An 18,754-nucleotide genomic window follows, 5' to 3' on the forward strand; every position below is an offset into this window, starting at 1 on the left:
TAAAACTCGTCGTTTTCTCTTTTTAAAATAAAAACAGACGAATCCACATCGAAATGGGAGAAGAAAGTTAAGGACCTTGTAAGAACGAGTTCAAAACAACTTTTGAGGCACCGTTTGAGTTAAAATCCAAGGGACAAATCTGTGCAGTCCTATACCCAAAAAGGACAACACCTTAACAATTGGACAAAAGACTTTACAATTGAGCCCCAACGTTGAGGTCTAGCGATAGACCGTACGTGATGTATGAATCAAGCATACGTCACATGTTCGAACTTATTGTAGAAAAATGCATGACAGTAATTAAGTAAAAAGGGGGAAAGGGACGATCCCACTATCCATCGAGCTTCAAATGTAGTGTCGGTTGGCCCTCTGGGATTTTCTAGTTACAAAAACAAAGAAAAGAGAGTATAGACATTGAAATTTTGTGGGACTCTACAAGACATGTTCAATTCGAATTGGGACTCTAGAAGGTGTGTTCGGTTTCAATTAGATTTCTTGGAGGCTACTACCCTAAACCCTAGTTCATTGCCTATATAAAGGGTACTAAATTCCCTTAAAAGGCATCTCCAATATTCCCCAAAAGTCATGGAATATTCATATAGAGGTTAAATCTAAATAATTCTTATTCGAGAAATTCACCACTAATGACCCTCGAATAATGGATAAATCTTAGGAGAGTAGAATCAAGGGATGAATAGAATTGTACCCGCACTATTATCAATAAAATATTCATGTTTCTTCTGATTTTATTTGTGTGGTTTATTTATTTTTCATATGATTAAAATTTGTTTCAAACAAATTGGCACGCCCAATGCGACCATCTCTACCTCTCATCTCAACTTTTCAAGCATCAAAGAATATCGAGATGACTTCCATGAAGATCAACTCTCAATCAACTTCCTATAAGGCCACTAGCTCCAAGTTCTCTACTGAAGTTGAAGGCATTCATGGTGTTACCTTTGGAAGTTTCGGAGTTGTTACGAGGAGCAAAGCTACTATGCTAGGACAACAAACACTTCAAGTGTCGTCACCATCAACTCCTGTTTTTGGGTCTTCGACTCCAAAAGGAGTAAGTTCCCCCACAAATGCTTTAGAATAAGGAATCAATGTTGCTGAAAAGATCAAGAAAACATTGGCTCTGCTTGAACAATCTGGTTCGAAGAACTCTACCACAAGGGAGAACTATGATTCAACCAATGAATCATCTCCACATGCATCGCGTAACGTGATTCCACTGAAGATCAACTTACGCGACAATCCATTTTACTCTTCTACATCTCCAATGATCATGCAAACAATGGTGACCGTTGCTTCTTCCCCTAAGGAACAACTCGCAACTCTAACGAAGTTGGTTAAAGGACTGACAAAACATGTACAACACCAAGAGTCTCGAATAGACAAGTTAATGGATATGATGGAAGGACTTTTAGATGGAGAAGTGATTCATGCACCTGGAAAGGTTGTTAAAGTTCAAGAGATCGGAGATCCTGCGAAGAAAGCACCCCTTGTTAATGAGATGTCAGTTTCTTCTGAAGGAATGATCGCACTCGATCGCTTGAAGGAGTTCATTTAAGGCACAATCAAGGATAAGTATGAAGTCTCTACCAAGTCTTCTCATATGTATGCCAAGCCATACACTGTGAGAATTGATAACTTTAAAATTCCTGCTGGTTACCAACCTCCCTAATTTCAATAATTTTAGGGTAAAGGAAATATGAATCAACATGTTGCACACTTTGTGGAGATATGTAATAATGCTGGAACATATGAAGACCATCTTTTCAAGCAGTTTGTCCGCTCTCTAAAAGGAAATGCCTTTGATTGATACACGGATCTTGAACCCAATTCTATCGATAGTGGGAGCAATTAGAGCATGAGGTTTTCAATCACTTTTATAGCACGAGGCATATGGTGAGCATGGTAGAACTCACAAATACTCGCCAAAGGAAGGACAAACCGATTATAGTCTTCATAAATCGATGGAGGAACGCGAGCTTGAATTGCAAAGATAGGCTTAGTGAAGCTTATACGATAGAAATGTGTATCCAAGGGATGCACTGGGAACATCTTTACATCTTACAATGAATAAAACCAAAATCCTTTTAAGATCTAGCTACTCGCGCTCATAATATGGAGTTGATCATGTCCTCTGCTGGAAAAGATATGACGCTTGTCCATGACCCTCGCAATGGAAGGGACAAGCAGGAACCCAAGAGATGGAGCAAATTTGTGCCCAAGAACGACAACAAAGAGTCAATGAATGTTAATGTGTTCACTTATAAATTTCACTACGAAGGAAGGCAAGAAGCAAAGTGTGAGAACGAATTTCCAAGCGCATTCGAACCAAAAGTCGATCCTAAGGGAAATGCGAGAAAAGGAATACCCCTTCTTGGATTCTGACGTTTCTGCTAATTTTGATGAGTTGCTTGAGTTAAAGCTCATTGAGTTGCCAGAGATGAAGCGACCTGATGAAGCTGGAAAAGTTGATGACCCAAATTATTGCAAGTATCATAGACTTGTGAGTCACCCTCTTGAAAAATCTTTTGTCTTGAAGTATAGAGTGATGTTATTGGTTAGAGAAAAGAAGATTGTCCTTGATGATGAGAAAGCTGGTTCTAACCAAATCTCCATCACATTCGGCTCGTTCGATCCGATCCAAATATGTATCTCTGAAAAGCATGAAGAAGAGTCCTTAGAGCAAGACAAATCTCAAGTAGATATAGATGGTCACGAAGGTTGGATTTATGTGACTAGGTGAAGGCGCACCAAATCAAGCTTACGAAATGAATCATCTGAGAAACCGATCAAAAGGAAGATAGTGACGAAGGTTTGATTCTTGTGACTAGGCGAAAATGCAACAAGTCAAGCTTACGAAAGGAATCATCCGAGCAACCGATCAGAAGGAAGATGGTGAGGAAATTGGAAAAGAAAAAATCAATCAAGCGTCCAAAGAGGGAAAAGGTAGAAGTGCATCACTACCAGAAATCCTGACGTCTTGTGACTCTAGAAGAATTCTTACCAAGTTCATTCTGCACAAAGTCTACTCAAGACAATGTCGAGGCATCATGTTTCAATTCTGATAAATAAGAAATAATGAAGGTGTCTCCTACTGACAAAGACGGAACAACGAGCAAATTCTCACCACAAGTGTCTCCTAGTGACAAAGAAGAAGCAACGAGGGAAATCCCATCAATGAGGTATCCTTCATCTTCTAAAAAAACCTATTGAACCTTCTTCCCAAGAAGCACATGCATGTGATACAAAAAATAACATTTACAAATAATGATCTTCTATTTGGTGAAACACTACACAATCATCCTTTGTATATGATGGGTCACGTGCTAGAGAAGAAGATAAATAGAATCTTAATAGATGAAGGATCTAGAGTCAACATTCTGCCTATCCACACATTAAAGGAACTCGGCATCATGACTGAAGAACTTAGTGGAAGTTGTCTATTGATACAAGGATTCAATCAAGGGGGACAGAGGTCCATAGGCTTTATTGAATTAGAAATCCACCTGGAAGATTTGCGATCAAGTGCATGGATGCATGTGATCGATGCAAAGACTTCATACAATATATTACTTGGCAGACCTTAGGTACATGAGAATAGAATTGTCTCGTCTTCTTACTATCAATGTTTGAAGTATCTTGAAGGTGGGATTGAAAGGAAGATAGTTGCGGATGATAACCCTTTCACAAAAGTTGAGACTTTGCCGATGCAAAATTATATTTGAAGGGTTATGTTGTTAAAGGGGCAAAATCTAATGATGTCAAATCAATCAAGTATGATAAGATCACAATAAAAAGAATTGATGTGGCTTTCGGAAAGGTAAAAGTTGACAGCAAAGAACTTTGTCCCATTCTTAATGAAGGGAAGATCATGTCATCAAAGAAGTTGACTTCTAGACTTCGCTATGTTCCAAATCAATCAAGTCTGATAAGATCACAATAAAAATAATTGATGTGGCTGTCGGAAAGGTAAAAGTTGACAACAAAGAACTTTGTCCCATTCTTAATGAAGGGAAGATCATGTCATCAAAGAAGTTGACTTCTAGACTTCGCTATGTTCCAAAACTAAAGAAAGAAGAAGGTAGATCATCTAACCTTCAAGAAAATGCACTTAGAGGACTAACTCTTGCTATCAGACAGATTGATGCAATAAACTTGTCTTCAAAGCTGCTAGGAAAGTCAATAGCTCAAAATCAAGTGCGAGATGTGGCATTCCCTACAAAGCACACAAGAGAAGGTTTTGATCTCAATGCTTACAAGTTATCTGTGAAGGCTGGATACAACCTTAATGAGCCATCAATGTTAGGGAAACTCACATCGAAAGATACAACTAGGCAAGCACGTAAAGTCCTAGGCTATAGCCAACCACCGCTAATTCGCATTTTCATAAGATGGGCAAGCAATAATCATATAAATGTTGAAGATGACATCACTGCTCCCAATAAAAAGCCTTCCTTCTTTGATCGACTTGGATAATCAACTTCAAGAACTTATGTGTTCAAGAGATTAGGTCCATTGAAGAAGAACAACAACAAGCATCAGAGAAGTTATCTAAAAGTGACAATGCTGGCTTCATCAATGATCTAAAAGGATTTCAAAATTTGATTCCTTCTAGAATGAGGCAACGAGTGGAACTTGCAGTTTCTTGTAAAGAGGAACTAAAGGCAAAGATTCACATTGTGGTTTACACCAAAGAGCATGAGGAAGATAAAGAAAGTGTAGGCTCCTCATATCATGTTACAATCCAGAATGAGCACGATGCCTTTCCTCAAACGAAGATTGATAAAGAGTTGGAAGATATTGACTGGTGTTGTCATATATCTGTCAATGACAATGATCCTCTAGAAGAGGAAGATGTTGTAGATGCTCCACCAGAACTTGAAGAAGGGGTGAAGACCACAATAGACCCTTTAAAGAAAGTTAACCTTGGCACTGATGAAGACCCTAGGCCAACTTTCTTAAGTGCCTTTCTAGAAGTTGATAAAGAAATTGCTTATGTGAATATACTCAAAGAATATATGGATGACGCCAAATGAGCTAAACTATTCGTCAATTGAAAAGTTGTGCTTGGCACTAGTCTTCTCGATCCAAAAGATGAAGCATTATTTTCAAGCTCATGTTGTCTGCCTTATTTCTAGAGAAAATCCCATCAACTTTGTTATGTCAAAACTTGTCCTTAGTGACCGACTAGCAAGATGGTACCTCTAATTCCAGCAGTTTGAGATCATGTACATCCCTCATAAAGCTGTGAAGGGATAAGCATTAGCGGATTTCTTGGAAGACTATTCGATACCAGATGATTGGGAGTTAACTGATGATCTTCCTGATGAAGATGCAATGAATATTGAAATTCAACCGCCTTGGAAAATGTACTTTGATGGGGCTGCACATCTTAGCGCTGGAGTGGTGTTCATCACTTCGCAAGAAGAGATTCTACCATTCTCCTTTACTTTGAAGTAATGTTTCTCCAATAATGTCGTTGAATACCAAACGTTGATACTTGGATTTGAAATGGCCATCGACATGAAGCAATTACACTTACAAGTCTTTGGTGACTCTCAGTTGGTGATTAATCAACTCTTGGGAAGTTATGAGGTGAAGAAGCCCGAATTGCACCCTTATCATGATTATGCTCAAAAGTTGATAGGATGGCTTGGAGATGTAACCCTCCAATATGTGCCTAGAACGGAAAATAAGAAAGTTGATGTGTTGGCTGCCCTAGCTTCAACGCTAACCCTTCCTGATCAAACACAAATCACTATTTGCCAAAATTGGATATTACCACCACCAAATGAGGAAGAATATACAGAAAATGAGCTTGAGTATCACGTCGTTGTTTCTGAAGCCGCGAAGGAAGATTGGAGATAACCAATTATTGACTATATGTGTTATGGGATGCTTCCAAAAAATCCCAAGAGTCATGCACCTCACTTCCTTTACTACAAGGACACATTATATAGAAGATCATTTGAGGGAGTACTCTTACAATGTTTGGGAGAGGAAGGATCAATCCAAGCACTACAAGAAGCACACTTAGGAGTATGTGGATCACATCAATCTGGACCAAAGCTCCACTTTCATATAAAAAGAATGGGGTATTATTGGCCAACCATGGTGAAGGATTTCTTAGATTATGCTTGGAGGTGCGATGCTTTTCAATTTCATGCGAATTTCATACATTAGCCACCCGAAGTATTGCACCCAACTATCACATCTTGGCCATTTGATGCTTGGGGATTAGATGTTGTCAGACCATTACCAAAATCTTCTGGTGGACACTTGTACATTTTGGCCACAACATGTTACTTCTCAAAATTGGCCGAAGTTGTCGCAATTAAAGAAGTGAAGAAAGAGAATGTTGCAGCTTTCATTCAAGTGAATATCATCTATCTGTTTAGCATTCCTCGCTACATAATAACAGACAACGGCAAGTCATTTGACAACATGTTAATGAACAAGATTTGTGATTTCTTTGGCTTCAAGCAGCGTACATCTTCTATGTATCATGTTGTCGCCAATGGTCTTGTTGAAGCATTCAATAAGGCTCTATGCAACCTGCTCAAGAAAGTCGTCTCCAAGTCCGAACAGGATTGGCATGAAAGAATGGAAGAATCCTTGTGGGCATATAGGACGACGTACAACACTCCAACTCAAGCAACACCATATTCACTTGCTTTTGGAGTTGAAGCAGTCTTGCCACTTGAGCATCAAATACATTCTTTAAGACTTGTTATTCAAGAAGGGCTCACTGAAGAAGAAAATGCTTGACTACATCTTGCTGAGTTAGAAGAACTTGATGAAAAGATTCTAGAAACCTAACAAAATCTTGAATGTTATCAAGCTCGTTTATCTCGTGCTTTCAATAAGAAGGTTTGCCTGAGGTTCTTTCAAGTTGGAGACCAAGTTCTCGCAGTTAGAAGACCCATCATTACTTCGTGTCTGGGGGAAAATTTACCTCAAAGTGGGATGGACCATATGTTGTACAAGAATCATATTCAAATGGTACTTACAAGCTTGTTGATGCAGATAGCGTAAGGATCGGTCCCATTAATGCAAAATTCCTGAAGAGGTACTACTCTTGAAGTAAGATGATGCTCCTTAAGGTACGAGCCTAAATTACATGTCACTCTTGGCCCGCAAGAGTATAAATTGTGTATGGCAAGCGACAAAATCAAAAAAAGAGTTCTATAACTTTTTCAAAGTTGAAACATTCACGTCTTTGCAGTCCATTTCTTTGATAATTACTTGGATTTCATCTTTATGAGGAGAAGCAGAATCTACGTCACTTCTTGAAAGTTTGCCCTTAATAACACTCCAAATAGCAGAAATAAAATCTTTCTGAGCATCTAGGATGACCTTCTTCCAATCAAATATGGACATAGCAGGTGATGGATGCTTGTGTGCTTCATACCCCAAATAGTCTTTAACCTCATTGCAAGAGACATTAGGTAGCCCCTTTTCCACTTGAGTCACAGGAGGTGGTTTCATCAAATCTGAACAAGATATAGACTCACCACTATCTTGTGACTTTTCTCATTGTGGTGTCACAATATTGTTCTCCTACATAAAAATGAGAGGGATAAATAGTAAAAAAAATGCTAAGATATAGTCGTCCAGAAAACATCCTTTCTTCGACATGTGATCACCTTGTTGTATCAGGTAAGCCCCAACTAGGATTATGGGTTGATTCGGGGCGAGTAGACTTGTTTTCCTCCCTCGGTGGAGGAGCTTCATACATCTGAGGTTTCTTACACCAAAAACTTATCCACTTGCTAAAAGATACTTCTTAATTAACCCTCTGAAGATGATAAAATGCCGAAAACAAATATTCACAAGTCTGAGGAATGTATTTTGTCCTCTTTTCATTGGAACCCACAAGTTCCTTGGCCTCAGGCACTATTTCTTCATAAAGATTACCCCAAATCGGTAAACCTACAAGAATATGTAAATCCCATAAATAAATAGATACTTCTCCGGCAGATGTAAGAAGTGTATTGGTTTTTGGACACCAAGCTTCACAAAACGCTTGTAAAACATCTGAGTTACGGTCATAAGTGAATAGAGATGCATAAACGACATCATAAATATGGGTCGTACCCAATACCTCTTGGCTCCTACCAAGTATATCTTCGGTCCACTCCCAATACCCTGGAATTTGATGATACTCTCCCTCAACTGTCATTGTGTTCCCCCATTGTATCTCACCTTGAATTATAAGACGACCTAAACTTAGAAGAGGAGTTGTAATATTAGCATGATGATACTTGGCTAAATATAAAGAAACATCAAGCATGTTGTTAAAGAAACTCATATTTTATAAGGGTTTGCCCCCCTCCATTGACCCATTAATACTTTGTACAAGTCTAAAGCTTGATGAGACGTGTATAATGTTGTATATAAGATGAAACAAAAGGAAACATTATTCTCATTAAAAAAAAATCTGGTCTAGCATATCAATCAAACTATAAAGGAAATAAACAAATAAATAAATAAAATCTAATCCAAGCATAGTTTGTAATTGATCAGTTCTTGACGCATAGCCTTTAGATGCTCTTTATTTTGTCCTAGATCATTCGTCAAGTCTGCGTCAAAACATGCATCAAATTCTTGGATTGCAAATAAGGTTGCTAGCTTGGCTCCTTCAACTTCATCCTTGGCAGTTGTCAAAAAGACTTTCAAATCTTGCGCCCTTTTGCACAACGCTCTTATCTCCTTCATCATATTATCCAGCGACCGACGAAGGGAGAACACCTTCTCAACTTTATCATTCTCCTCAAACATAGCATTTGTGAGATGTTCTCCCGCTGCTACAAAAAACTCCAATAAAGTTATGTTTCTTCTTATTTTATTGTGATTGTAATTTATTTTCTGTCACTTTAAAATTTGTTGCAAACAAATTGGCACGCCTAGTGGGACCAAATTTGCCCTTCATCTCTTCTCTCATAAATGAAATCTAAAAATCTGAAGCTGCAAAGGTGGAAGAATGAGCACTTCAAGCCTCGTCTTTGAGTTTCATCGAGTCTACACTCCGACAAGCCTTGAAGCAGAGGGCATTTGTAGACATTAAAATTTTGTGGGACTCTACAAGACATGTTCAATTCGAATTGAGACTCTAAAAGATGTGTTCGGTTTCAATTAGATTTCTTGGAGGCTACTACCCTAAACTCTAGTTCATGCCTATATAAAGGGTACTAAATTCCCTTAAAAGGCATCTCGAATATTCCACAAAAGTCATAGAATATTCATATAGAGGTCAAATCTAAATAATCCTTGTTCGAGAAATTCGCCACTAACGGCCCTCGAATCATGGATAAATCTTAGGAGAGTATAATCAAGGAAGGAACAAAATTGTACCCGCACTATTATCAATGAAATATTCATGTTTCTTTAGATTTTATTTGTGTTTGTTTATTTATTTTTCATATGTTTAAAATTTGTTGCAAACAGAAAGATTTGAAAAACTCCTATAGATATGAAAAGTAGTTCATACATATCAAAGACTAATTGACAAACTTATATTGAACTTAAAAACAAGAAGAAAGTTATACTAACACATCAAGTAAATGTAAGTAAACCTCCAAATTATGGAAATATGAGAGATTATGTATATTGAGCAATGTTATAAGCACTTATAATAGCTAAAGCACCCAAGCTAGATATGTCCTTTTATTGTTATGATTATTTCCTTATGGAATGCATCGTAACAAGCTTGTGTCATATCATCATAACGTATTAGCTCTGCTTGTAACTGGGATCGATAGGATCAAGCATCCCTTCCCAATCATTTCGACCATGAATATTTTTCCATTTGTATCCTAATTTTGTCTCTCCATCTTCATAGACTTTGTTTTTCTTCAAGTTATCTCTGGTATAGTAAACCACAAGTTATTCTTTGATATAACCTTGATTTTTGAAGGGTAATTTCTACTAGTAACACTTTTTCTTGGCTCATGGAAAAAGAATGTAGTAGTTAGATTAGGATTCTTGAGCAAAATTATGTTTGGTTTTTGTTCAATTGAGGATAAAGATATACTAGTATGGGTTATGCTCATTATACTTGTAGATAAAATTCTCAAGTGGGAAAAGGGTTTGATATACCCCTCAACTTTGTCATTTAGAGTTGATATACCCCTTGTTTTAAAATGGCTCATATATACCCCTATTGTTACATAAATGGCTCACATATACCCTTTTCCTCTAACGGAAGTGAAAAAAAATAATTTTAAATTATTTTTTATAAAAAAAAAAACAATCCATGTAGGGATATATTTTATCCTTCTCACACGTTTTTTTTTTTACTTTTTTAATTCAACAACTAATTTGAATTTATTTTTTGATGGTCAAGTTTATTCTTTTTACTTATTTCCTTATAATCTTTACTGTAGATATCCTAAAAAGAAATTACAGATATAAATACTAAATTAATTACAATAGCAAAAACATTTTTTTATTTTTTTCTCTTTTTTTTCTCATTCACACTTCTTTCTTTTTATTTCTCTTATTTCACGCTAAAGAATGAAAGAATTTTAAAATTAGAATAAAAAACTCAAATAATAATTATCAAAGAAGTCAAAAAATAATTTATGAGTGAAAAAAACCAAATATATATTTATTTAAAATATTTAAAATAAAAAAATTAATTTAAAATTAATTTGTCACTTTTGTAACGGTAGGGGTATATGTGAGCCACTTTTATAACGGTGAGGGGTAATATGTGCCAATTTTGTAACGATAGGGCATATATGAGTCACTTTTATAACGAGGAGCATATTAACTCTAAATGACAAAGTTGATGGATATATCATGATATTTTCTCTTCTTACAATAAAGATATCCTAGTAGGGATATGATCATTATCTTTTTATAATTTCATCATGTTGGAATTAACAGCATTGTCTTTAGCGACAAATAAAAGAATGTTGCAACAATAATATAATTGTTGCTAATTATTAAGCTATAATTATAAATAAGCACATTTATAACTGAAACTCTATTTAAATGTGGCGAAAGTCTTTAGTGACCTGAATGCAACAGCATTAAGTCAATTATCCGCTAAATATCTCTTTTGTTGTACGGTAAAAAAAAATCGGGTTGCTGGTTGGCTTTCCAAGTCTTTTTTTTTTTGAAAAAAGTCTTTGTTAGCTATTATGAATCACAATTAGAAGAAACTATTAGTTATGTATTATTATTACACTTAATGGTTGTAATTAACAGATAAAAGTCCTTGATAGAATTTAGAGATTACATATTATAAAAAGACCATATTAGAGAGTCATGAGCATTTAATCTTTGGGTGAAAATAACTGGGGCGGTTCAAAGCCTTTAAAATGAGGCATCCATCTTAGGCTCCTAAATTGTTAAGTTTCATTAGATCCAACGTCGCTAAAGGCTTTAGAGACACATACAAAGAGTGTTAATTGCCGCTAAAAATACATATTTAGCGACAATTGAGCTATTGTCGTTAATTTAATTGCCGCTAAAGATTATTTTTGATGTAGTGTCAATAACATAACTTGTGATTTTTCTCTAAATTAGTACACTAGATATATGACGTTTTTAAGAAATTTGAATGTTTCATCACTTTAACTCTTTTGCTCATTAATTAATTTCAATCCAATAATTGACAAGCTTTTACTCGTGTTTTTTGCGTAGGAGACACAGTAAGTTCCCTCCACTCCTTAAGAAAATGATCATATGCATTTTAAATCCTAATACAAAAAAAAATAAAAAAATCCAACAACATGGTTTGACGTGAATAATCTTGCTAGTAATATATACTATTGTCATTTTGGCTAAAAGGTTAGTAATATGTACTATTGTCATTTTTTTGGCCGAAAGGTTTGCAAATTTTAAAATGATAGAAAATAAATTAAAATTACATCAAACTTTCTTTTGTAATTTGAGGAATATTAATAATGTATATCTCAAATATAGGATGCTTTGGATTTTTTTGAGATTTATTTGATCTTCATAAAAATGATTTTGTGGATTTTTTTTATAAATATTTCATGAATTTATCAAATTCTTTTCAAAAAATATACTAATTTTGTATATGTTTTCAAGATTAGGATAAAATAACTTTCAAGAAATTAAATTCGTTTAATAAAGTCCCACAAAATTTCAATGCTTATAATATTTTAAATTGTTTAGGCTCAAAAAGTCAAATCATGTGGATTTGTTTCGTCAATAGGCACAAGTGCGGAGGAAAGAATGAAATGAATTCTACTTGGACTTAATTACTTCCCTTGCAATAATTTTTTTTTCTTTTACTAAATATTTGATAATAACTTTTTTTTTAATAATAATTGTAAAACATTATGGTACCATCAACAATTCAATAAACCTAAAGAGCACCAATTTTACTATTCAAATTGATCAATGTAGCCTTCCCAGCCCCTAATTTTATGTTGTTTCCTCCCATCCTTGTTTTATTATTGGCCTTCGTATGCTTATCCATTTTCTCCATATAATTTTGCACCGGCGGTGAAGTCGGAATCGTACATTTAGCCCTCGTTGGCATACTGTAAGCTAACGTGCATCAAGAGAGCCTAGTCGATATAAGATTCGGATGTACTTCTTCACTCTTAAGGCTCATTTGAGACTTAAAATTAAAAATGAAAAGATCTCATTTATCATTAGCTCCTCTCGAGGGCGAAAGGTGAGAGTATTGGCAATGAGTTTGGTCAAACTCAGTGCCAGTAATTTTGGTTCAAACTTATATATATCCCAAAAATTTATGAATACATACATATTATTAATTTAAATTTAAATTAATTAAAATCAGAATTCATAAATTTCAAATACCGATTCCGAAGAAATTTCAAACAGCGTGGTCTGTGATGTTTGGTGATATATAGACATGAAACACCTATGTTGACTATGAACAAGTCTGAATCATGAATGAAGGAATGATCTTTTTTCCTTATTTAATGTATTCCTTCCTTAATTTAACTTAAAACCAAAAGTTGTTGAAGAGTTGTTTATATGTATAAAACTATATATGTGGAAGAACCTTTTTTCTTTTTTTTTTCTAGTAAGTATTTAATTTGGTAAAATAGGAAATATACAAATTACAAGTGGCTTAATTTGGGAGTAAATGTCAACATTAATACAAAAAACATAAGACTCATTTGGATATTCTCATAAAGAAAATCTCTCTCCACATTTGATTGATCCAGAAAAAAAAAACACAATTTCTATTTCTTTTTTCTTCGCTGTTCATTTTTACTGGTTTAGTATTAATTTGACATATCTTTTAAACAATAATAAATAGAATGATAACTTTATTAGATATATTGCCTCCTCCATTTTTACTTGTTCACCACTAAAAATGAATGTTTATTTTTATATTTCCAGTTTTAAATATTAAAAGATAATTTATTCTTATTATTAACTAGGTAAATTATCTGTGCTTCGCACGGGATTGAACTATTTTACTAAGCTTACATATGGTCATTCGATAATATTCGTATTTTCGATACATACACTACATTGTCAAGAACATTTTATCTTAAAGTAAAGCATTCTTCTGAAATCTTAAAGTGCAATATTTTTTTTAATTTTCATTTTTGTTATACAAAAATTATGAGTCATAGAGAGATTTTAAGTATAAGAAAGAAGTCTAAGAAAATCTTCATGGAAATAGTTGGTCAGAAGTAATGAAATTTTCTAAATTCCAAGAAGTTATAAAGAACAAAATCAGACATTAAAGAAGAGATCAAAAAGCCTCAAACAACAACACTCCCAAGTAAAGTGGAACATCACGTCTATACAAGAACAAAATTAACTAAATTCAAATGGAGGACCTTCGACTCCTTTCTTATGAACCTCCATCAATCTCTTTTTTATTATAGTATGTTGTATAATGTATATGTTAAAAATGACCATAAAATTGTGAGTATCACAAAAGTTTTTCCTCATTGTCTCAGAATAGTCATTACTATTGCCAGGATTGAGAAGTGAAGAAATAGGGGAAAAACTTTTACTTGGAGAGTCTTGGAAGGAACTGATAATAAATAAAGTTTTTCTTATGAGCTTTTTTTCGAGCCTTTGTATTTGTGTTTTTCTTCATTATCTGCTGGAAAAAAATTCAGTAATTTTCTTCAATAGAAACGATAATATGTATACCTCAATCCATACAAAATGTTTGTACCTAAGAAAAAACAATCAAAATAATATACAAACTATGGCAAGCAAGAGAGCAATTTGTTTGGTTCTTTTAACAAACATCATCATTGGTTCCTTATTAGTAATCACATATTTATTGTTGTATGCTATCAAATATAACACAATCCACAAGCAATTTTCCCAAAAAGTATATGAAGAAACCTGTAAAAAGGGACAAAAGAGAAGATAAATTTTCAATCATCCTCACTGGAATTTTTAACAAAGTTAATTTTTTTTTACAACAATAGCGAAAAGAAATTGCAAGGGATACATGAATTACTATGACTTACGGTAAAATATTAATCTTCATAAAATAGGAGGAAGAAAGCTTTGAGAAATGGAACACACTTCATAAGAAGCTTAATAAATGTATATGTATCTGACTGTCTTAATGCAAAAAATCCTACAAATAATAGTGGCAGAAATAAAAAATTTGTTTACTAAAGAACCAAATGTAATGAATTCAACCATTTCAAAAGTGTTATGAGTTGTGGGCAGAGAGGTGCAAGAGTAGTAATGTTGCAGTGCAATTAAAATCAATTTTCATTGTTTATATGAAGAAACCTATAGAAAGAGACAAAAGAGAATATCAATTTTCAATCATCCTTGCTGATATCTTTTAACAGAGGTATAAGAAAGTCACCAAGATAGAAAAAAGGAATTGCCATTGTTAAATGAATCACTATGACTTATAGTAAAGATTAAACTCCATGAAATTGGAGGAAGAAAGCTTTGAAGAATGAAACAAACTTCATAAGAAGCTTAATTAATGAATTTGAATTTGACTACCCTATAGCGGGAGAAAAACCCTACAAATAATAGTGACAGGAAACCTCTCTATTTATAGACAATAAATGGTAGTGTGAACAAATTCTTATTGTGCCTTGTCGAAAGGGTCGCAACTCATTGGAAAAGTTACAACTTTTCGGAAAGGTCACAACGTTCCATAAAAGTCTTGTTTGTGGTGGTGCCACACAATCCACAAGCAATTTTCCCAAAAAGTATATGAAGAAACCTGTAAAAAGGGACAAAAGAGAAGATAAATTTTCAATCATCCTCACTGAAATTTTTAACAAAGTTCAAAAAAAAAGTTACAAAAATAGAAAAAAGAAATTGCAAGGGATACATGAATCACTATGACTTACGGTAAAAAATTAAGCTTCATAAAATAGGAGGAAGAAAGCTTTGAGAAATGGAACACACTTCATAAGAATAAGAAGCTTAATAAATGTATATGTATTTGACTGTCTTATTGCAAAAAAAACCTACAAATAATAGTGGTAGAAATAAAAGATTTGTTTACTAAAGAACCAAATGTAATGAATTCAACCATTTTAAAAGTGTTATGAGTTGTGGGCGGGGAGGGAGGTGCAAGAGATAGTAATGTCGCATTGCAATCAAAATCAATTTTCATTGTTTATATGAAGAAACTTGTAGAAAGGGACAAAAGAGAAGATCAATTTTCAATCATCATTGCTAATATTTTTTAACAGAGGTAAAAGAAAGTCACCAAGATAGAAAAAAGGAATTGCCATTGTTACATGAATCACTATGACTTATAGTAAAGATTAAACTCCATGAAATTGGAGAAAGAAAACTTTGAAGAATGAAACAAACTTCATAAGAAGCTTAATTAATGAATTTGAATTTGACTACCGTATAGCAAGAAAAAAAACCTACAAATAATGGTGACAGGAAGTCCCTCTATTTATAGACAACAAATGGTAGTGTGAACAAATTCTTATTGTGCCTTGTCGAAAGGGTCACAACTCATTGGAAAAGTTACAACTCTTCAGAAAGATCACAACATTTCATAAAAGTCATATTTTTTCATAAAAGTTGCAACTCTTCATAAAAGTCACTACTTTTCATACAAGTTACAACTTTTCAGAAAAGTCGTAACTTTTCATTAAAGTCACAACTTTTCATGAAAGGGGAATGCTAGTTTTGTTAATAAATAAATTAAAAGAGAATTCTTGTTTGTGGTGGCACCATGTAGGCGGGCATAGAGTTCTCTTTATATATATATATATATAATTATAGTTTTTACTAGAGCATTTATTTATTATATTAAAAAGGTGATATAATAACATTTTCATTTTATTTATTTCTTTGAATGTGTCATTTCAATAACGAACAAGTAAACAGAAGGAGAGTAATAAATTTGTGATAATAAGGACAAATTTAAAACTTAATAATTAACTTCTAAACTGGACAAATAACTATTTTTAGTATAATCAACCAACGAAAATAAACGGAGGGAATATAAATCAATTAAATGAAATAGTACACTAGAATATTTTTCATTCATTTGAAATTTTTTATTTTTTTAAAGTGTATGGCATCAATTAACAGTTGTACAATTCAAGTGGTGCAAAAAAAAAAAACCCTACCCTTACCCCCCACCCCACCCCCACAATACACACCCATGGGGTACTTTTGAGCACTACAAATTCAAGACCAAACCCCTCACTTTCTTTCATTCTTTGTTTGTCCTTCACAAAAACAAAGTACAAGAAAAAAACTAAACTCTGGCAAAAAAAAAAAATCATATTTCAAAATTCTTTCTTCATCTCTAGAATTCCACAAAATTTCAACATTTTTTCATCTTTTTTACTATCATATTTTATTATTCGACATGTCAACTATAGTTTATCAAGATTTCCAGTCATATCATTGAAACAACTACTCTCAAGCTCAAAGTACCAACCCCAACTACTGTACTGGAAAATATGAATACTACTAATGAAAAATGTTGGAGTTCCTTTCAAAATCTCTCATCCATCAATTATTCGAAGGAAATGGATAGCTCTTATCAAAAACGAACTCCAACAGTGTAATAGTGAGGCAAACCTCAATGAGGAGTTCAAGTTACTAAAGAGGTTTATGTAATGTAAAACTCATGAAATATAAGAGGGTAACAAAAGTTGGTTAAGGAAGAACTTGTAGGCTTCTAGGGTGGTAAACTTTCAAATATGCAAGACATTTTAGGCTAATCTCATATCAAAAAATGAGAGAAACATCAGAACATTATACTCACGCTACAAGACTAAAAATAATACAGAAGTGCGTGCGTACATACATACATTTATCTCACCGAAGATGCAAACCTTGATCTATTTTTGCATCAATTTAGAACTGGCACTACAAGAAAAGTGTGAATTACATAGGGATTTTCCTGGGGATTAGTATGAAAATTCGTAGGAAACTTATTTTCCCGCAAATTTTCATACTAATCCCCAGGACAATCCTCATGTAATTCACACTTCTCTTGTAGTGTGGATCCTCTGGAGGTTTGCTGCCTGACGCATGATCTCTGCAATATGAAATCTTGAACCTTAGAAACTTCATACGTCAAAAGTGCATGTCGTCAAATGTGAGTGCGGGAGCATATGGTTGGAGAAGTATTCAGGGAAAATGAGAACAATAGAGTGACATCAAAGAAAACAAAATGCCAGAACGGCATCTGCCAGAATTGTTTAGTTGATGGAATTTCTCGATTAAAAAAGAGTCATCATCAGTAACAACTTGCTAAGACGAGGATAATGTTTGTCAATCCTGTTCAGTTGATGAAAGAAGGGAGTTTCTTTCTCCATCAAACAGTTCACATCAAGGAAGTTGCTTCTGCAAAATGCAAATAAAATTACCCTTCGGGGTTGCCCAGTGGTTTGGCCTTGGGACTTCCATGTTGTAGGTCTCAAGTTCAAAACCTCTTGCCAGCGAAAGCAAAGGGTTTGTCTTTTGGGTCGAGCTCGTCACACCGTGCTTGCCTAGTGCGGGTTACCTCTTCTGTGTGGTTTGCAATGGTCTTACCCTATGCGCACCCAAAGGGTAGCTAGCGGCAATGGGTTTTCCTTGTCATCAAAAAAATAAAAATAAAAAATGCAAATGAAATCTCAGGGAAGGAGCTAACAGGATGGATAAGTTTTTAAATTCAATCAGTCAATTTATGATAGCAGATGAATAAAAGGTCAAAGAAATGAGTGCAATCAGCAAATATCGCATTTTGATACCAAACACAGAAAATCACTGATCACAAAACACAATCGATTACTCATGACAGTTGTAAGTACAATTCTGATCACTCCTTGCAATCATTATCAACCCTATTACATGATAAGATAAGATTATGAGAACTAATTAAAATTAATAAGAACTCTGATGAACACTAGCACCCTTCAAGAAATCATTATGCAAGAATAGAAGAGAGTAAAGACAGAGATTAAATGGTAAGAAATGGATTAAAGTTCAGTCAGTGGCTCTGAGCTATCTACGTCATTGCACATAATGTTGAGTTTTGGGATCTTTCAAGCTGATGCTAGATGCTAATGGAGTTGTATTCTGGGTAAATAACTTGCATTACGCACAACCTAAGATACATGTTGGAAAGTTATCTAAATAGACCTATAATCTCTTGAATTCATGCAATTTAGCAAAAGAATAGAACACAATGTAAGTAGAGGATTCACATAAGCGCACCAAACTAATTAGGATGAAGGTTTAGCTATTGTTGGTAGACTTACCGGTTGAGGCATTCAATTAATGTAGAATTCTCCACATAATGGTGCTTGTA

Source organism: Solanum verrucosum, unplaced genomic scaffold (assembly GCF_900185275.1).
Source record: "Solanum verrucosum unplaced genomic scaffold, falcon-dt-bn FXZP01000159.1, whole genome shotgun sequence".
Taxonomy (NCBI): domain Eukaryota; kingdom Viridiplantae; phylum Streptophyta; class Magnoliopsida; order Solanales; family Solanaceae; genus Solanum; species Solanum verrucosum.